The 6,000-nt window shown below is 36.4% G+C and overlaps 1 non-coding gene across 1 annotated transcript; it reads left to right on the forward strand.

The window, feature by feature from the left end:
• Nucleotides 1-1,186: 1,186 nt before the first annotated feature.
• On the forward strand, nucleotides 1,187-1,293 carry LOC141603546 (small nucleolar RNA R71). The gene has a single exon (XR_012525414.1). It is a non-coding gene; the product is annotated as a small nucleolar RNA R71 (small nucleolar RNA).
• Nucleotides 1,294-6,000: the final 4,707 nt, after the last annotated feature.

Consider the following 6,000-nt stretch of genomic DNA (forward strand, 5'->3'; position numbering starts at 1 on the left):
ACTTAGTATAAGACGGAATTTGAGTGATTAATTCGGTAAAAGGAACGGTCACCTGGAGATTCTTCACAACTTCCATGAACTTACCGAATTGAGAATTCTTTTGATGCTTTGCCAATATATGAGGGAAAGGCACTTTGACTTTTTCCGGCACCTTTGTTTCAACATCCTTCTTTGGAGGAGCATCCTCCACATCTTTGACTTCTTCAACAACAAGTGGATCATCCACCTTCTTTGGAATATCTTCACATTCCTTACCATTAGGAGAAATCTCCAACTCAACAAGTACCTCCTCATCTTCCTTGGGCATGGGTGGTCCATCATATTTTGTACCACTTCTTAAGGAGATAGCATTAAGGGTAGCATGTGGTTGCTCACCTTGAGGCGTAATTGACCCGTTTTCCTTGAAGAGCTAGATGAGGCTAGTTGAGCCATTTGTTGCTCCAACATCTTGATTGCGGCATTGTGAGATTGATTACTCTTTTGGATTTGATTCAATAATTCCCTTTGCATTTGAACCATCATAGCCTCGAGTTTACCTCCTCCTTGGTTATTTTGTTGGCCATTTTGTGGTGGACCTTGATTTTGTTGGTAATTTTGTTGAGGTGGTCTTTGTTGGTTTTGATAACCCGGTGGGGGATTATTTTTTTGTTGTTGAGGGACATAGGCATTTTGTTGTGGTGGGGGTTGAGGGTTAAGCACATTGTTGCTTGTATAAGACAAGTTCGGATGGAATTTTGAATTCGGGTTATAAGTATTGGAAAAAGTACCCGGTGGATATGAACTTTGTCTAAAAGCTTGAAAAGCATTTACCTCCTCAATAGTAGCTCGGCAATGAGCGGTGTAATGACCCGCACCTCCGCAACCATCACAAACAATGATTTGACTTGTAGAGGACACGACATTGAGTTGTTATAGGGAATCTCTAGCATCTCGTTCCGCCAATTGTTGTTGGTTTAAGGTAATTTGAGCTAACAAGACGGGATTATCGAAGGATTCTTCTTTACCTTTGAGTGGCACACTTCGGGAATTGACATATTGTTTGTCATGGATCGCAATAGCTTCGATCGTGGCATGAGCAATATCGGTGTCAATTTGATCAAACTGCCCATTGTTGGCGGAATCATGAATCCTTCGGGACTCGACACAACATCCATTGTAGAATGTTATAGCTAGAAACCAATCATCCAACCCATGATATGGGCATAGCCTTTACAAATCTTTGCACCTCTCCCAAGCCCTATATAGGCTCTCAAGAGCTTGTTGACGGAATCCGGTGATTTGACTCCTCAAAGTTTGAGTTTTCTCCGGTGGAAAAAACTTTTGATAGAATGCAAGAGCCAATGTCTCCCAATTCGTGATTCCCATAGCGGTGTGGTCAAGGCTATTGATCCAAAGCTATGCCTTGTCCTTCAAAGAGAAAGGGAAAAGTATTTCCCTTATTTGGGCTTGAGTGACGCCCGTTTGTCGGATCATGGAGCAATAATCACAGAAATTTTGCACATACAAATTGGGATCCTCCAAAGGACTTCCCCCAAATTGCTTCCTCTACACAAGGCTAATGAAAGCCGGGTTGATCTCGAATTCCAGCGCGGTTTTGAGTAGTTGTAATACCGGCCGGAAGCATGGCCGCGGTGGGCTTTGAGTGATCGGAAAGTTTCACCATCTTTTTAGTTGAAGATGGTGGTGGTGGTGGAGATGATGAACTTGAAACCTCCTCTTCTTCAAGAGCTTTTAGATTGTCTAAGTAAGACTTTCTAGAACTTTCAACTTGCACGGGAGAAGCGGCTTCTTTCACTTCTTTCCAAAAACGTCGTCTTCTCCTAAAGGTTTTCTCGGGCTCGGAATCCGGTGAAAGCAAATCTCCACGATGAGAAGACATGGGCATATGATAACAATATCTAGAAAATGATAACGGTCTCAAGGAACAAGTGTTCCCTAAGACAAAAGAAAACAAGATAAAAATCGACAAATCAAAACGCAATAAAACCGTGCTCCCCGGCAACGGCGCCAAAATTTGATAGGCTATCGTACACCTATGCAAAGATAACTACCCTAGACACAAATTAATGTAGTAAAAGGGGTCGAACAAAAGGAGACGGGAATTGCGTTTATGAAATGCTATGGAAATATTCTTATCAAGGTCGATTACATTTGGTTTGGTTTGTTGGTTGGTTTGATGATTAACAATTATAAAGATGTAAACTATATGATAAAAGGAGTCTAGGGGAGTCGGGTTACACATGAAAAGGTAAATATATGTTCATGTTAAACTCGGTAATAATAACATTGTCAATTGTTTAAGCTTAGAGACACCCACCTTACGATATTAGTGTCAACCATAGACCGGGCCCTAGAGAAACTCTTGTTTATGACTAGGTCGTCCTACTACACATGCTTAGTCTAATCCGATTCCATGCCTCTCGACTTATAGAATGAATTAACAAACTTAATCTACGATTACGGCCAATAACCAAAGATTAAACGTTGTGGCGCAAACATGTGATAGAAACAATTAGACAAAATTATATCAACCTAATTTATCATTTTACATATTTGATTTTGCATGGCTTCCCTAGCCCCTAGACTAAGGGAAATTAGCTACTCATATTAAATTGTAAACTATAAACTATGTTAAATAAAATGCTAAACATGATTATAGAAATGATATAAACTAAATGACAAAACATAAAATATAAGATTAAACTATGTGATATAATAAAAGTACGAACGATAAAACTATGTGATGACTAAATGAAAATGTAAACTAGATAAACAAGAATTAGAATTACCGAAATAAGGAATTAGAACTTGAATTACAAAGAAGAATAAAGAAGAACCAAATGCTTCAATAACTTAGAACCAAATGTTTAACAACATCAACTAAAAGCTTAACAATATTGAAACTAAAGATGAAAGCTAAGAGAGAATTTTGCTTAAGGTTAGAGAGTGAAATAGTGAATGAAAATGCGTAAGATAGGATATCCCTAATGATAGATTAAGGCCCCTATTTATAAGAAAATAGGGGCATAACGTAAAAGTCCAAAAGAGGGTCAACCCCGATCGGGGGCGTGGTTATCCGGGTTTGTCTTCTTAATTCCTTGATTAAATGCTCGAGGAATCTCTATGCAACTCATTAATGCCTCTTTAATCTCCAGTTGAATGTGTTAATTGGCATCTTAAGACTTTCGAAAGAGCATCCTAAGTAGCATTTGTGGACTTTGCATTTTGGGCTCAACTTTCACTTGGCTTTGTTTTGCATTTCTTCATTTTAATCCATAATTTTTACCATGCAAATCCATGCAACATATCTTGGTTGGTCCATCATGCTCTTCTATTTAGCCTTGCTTCTAGTATTTGCAAAATATGTAGAATTATGCTCCTAAAAGCTCAAATACCTACAAAATATGATAAACCATGCAAATACAACTAGAATGCAATATTAGCTCAATAACACTAAGATTAGTGCAAATTAGCATGTAAAATAGAGCTAAAATATGGGGTTAAAGTGTATATAAAATGGACTTATCAATAGTGATTATTATGATACGTGTGATCCCTCCGTACGGTAACTTCAACAGATCATCAGAATAAGAACGGTTATCTAGGTACTCAATCTGCTCAGTTAAGAAGTTGATACATGCACAACAGTAATGATCATTATCAATGGATAACACCGGGAGGAAGACCTGAAATATATAACATGAAAAATAATGTCAAACATTGACCACTAAAAGCTCCACATAAAGTGATTGAGGTCCTGCCCTACAACTTGATTGAAGTTGCACAGAAAATGTAAGAAGTTGCACAGAAAATGCTTGAAGTTGCACACAAAATTATTCAAGTTGCACAAACAATACCTGAAGTTGCACATAATTAAATAGAAGTTGCAAAAAAAACAGATAATGCAATCAGTTGCATAGGAAATGCTTGAAGTTGCACAAAAAAAGCTTGAAGTTGCACAGAAACTGATTGAAGTTGCACAGAAAACGATTGAAGTTTCACATTATTAAATAAAAGTTACACATAATGCTATTGAAGTTGCACATAAAATGCTTGAAGTTGCACAAAAAATACTTGAAGTTTCACATTATTATTTAGAAGCTACACATAATGCTATTGAAGTTATGCTTGAGGACATACCATATCAGAGTTCGGTTGGAATGGCTTAAAACAGGCTTCTTGCCATAGGTCCCACGCTGTCCACAAATCTTTGGATAGATCATGAGCTTTAATCATTTTTTCACTACAAGAAAAACTAAAACAGGCGACCGAAATTTGGCGACTGATATATTTAGTCGCCAAATTGGCGACTGAAATCAGTCGCCAATTTGGCGACTGTCTTTTTTAAAAAGGGAATCAAACTTGGCGACCGAGATTTTAAATTTGGCGACTGATTTATGTGTAGTCGCCAATTTGGCGACTGAAATTCAGTCGCCAAAATGAATTTCAGTCGCCAATTTTTTTAGTAGAAACCAGGCTGTCATTTTTTAAAAAGGGAATCAATTTGGCGACCGAGTTTTAAAATTTGGCGACTGATATATGTGTAGTCGCCAAATTTGGCGACTGAAATTCAGTCGCCAAATGGCTTTTCAATCGCCAAATTTTTTTATAGAAAAACGGAACTCCTCTCTCCTGCTTTACTCTTTCGAAACAAAAAAAAAAAAAAGAGAGGAAGCAGCGGGCGATTAAGGCGACGACAACAACCACACAACCACACCACCACTTCCACCACTTCCACCACCGTGACCACCGTTCTCATTGCCTCCATCACTCTCTTTAATTAGGTTAGTTTTTTTTGTTTAATTTCAGTTTAATTTGTTTAATTTGTTAGATTAATTTGTAGTTAGTTTGATTAATTTGTGGTTAGTTTGTTATATTTATTTGTAGTTAGTATGTTAGATTAATTTGTAGTTAGATTTAGTTTAATTTGTGTTTGAATTAAAAGGGAATGATTAAGGGGGTTTGTGTTTAGGTTTAGGGTTATGGGTGGGGGTTTGGTCGGCCGTGGGTGGCGGTGGGGGAAGGGTGGCGGTGGTCCGTGGGTGGCGGTGGTCCGTGGGTGCGGTGGGCCTTGGTGAAACCGTCTCATTATTATTATTATTATTATTATTAGTATTAGTATTAGTATTAGTATTATTATTAGTATTAGTATTATTATTATTATTGTTATTATTATTAGTATTAGTATTATTATTAGTATTAGTATTATTATTATTATTGTTATTATTATTATTATTATTATTATTATTATTATTATTATTATTATTATTATTATTATTATTATTACTAATTAAACCGCCTTATTATTATTAATGTTAAGCTAAGTGAAACCGTCCTTTGCATTAATGGAATTAGCTAAGTGGAACCGTCTTTTGGATTAAGAGAAATTATCTATTAGCTAAGTAGAACCTTCTTTAGGACTTGATTTTGATAAATTTAGTTTGATAATTCATGTTATTGATGAATTGAGGTAGAATAACCTTGTTATTTTTGTTTTTCTTTTCTCTTTTCAGGGTTGTCACCATGTTGCTAGGCACCACCATACGCGTAGTCGTTGCTTCTTGTTTTCTTTTCATTTTTGCTTTTACTTGATTAGGTAACCTCCTCTTACCAGTTACTTTTTAAATTTACTAATTTTAGTTCAAATTATGTTACGGACTTTAGGATAGAAGCCTTTACTATGTGGTTGAATTGGGCTATTGATTGACTTAATTAATTTAGTACTTGATTGTGTTGTTGTTTGATTTGATGTTGACTTAGTACCGTTCAAGAATTACTCATTAGGAGTAATTCTTGAATAGTCCCCATTTTGGGATCGTCTTTGTACGTTCAAGTCATTTAGGTAGTAAACACGTACTTGTGATTTATTAATGAGGAATGAGTTTGGTGGCGATCCCTTTAATGTTCTCCGAATACATGTATATGTGTATTTGGAGAATCAAGGGAATTGTTTGCCAATTTTTTCCTCATTAATAAATTACAAGTGTGTTTGCTAGTGAC

The sequence above is a fragment of the Silene latifolia genome, chromosome 9 (assembly GCF_048544455.1).
Source record: "Silene latifolia isolate original U9 population chromosome 9, ASM4854445v1, whole genome shotgun sequence".
NCBI lineage: Eukaryota > Viridiplantae > Streptophyta > Magnoliopsida > Caryophyllales > Caryophyllaceae > Silene > Silene latifolia.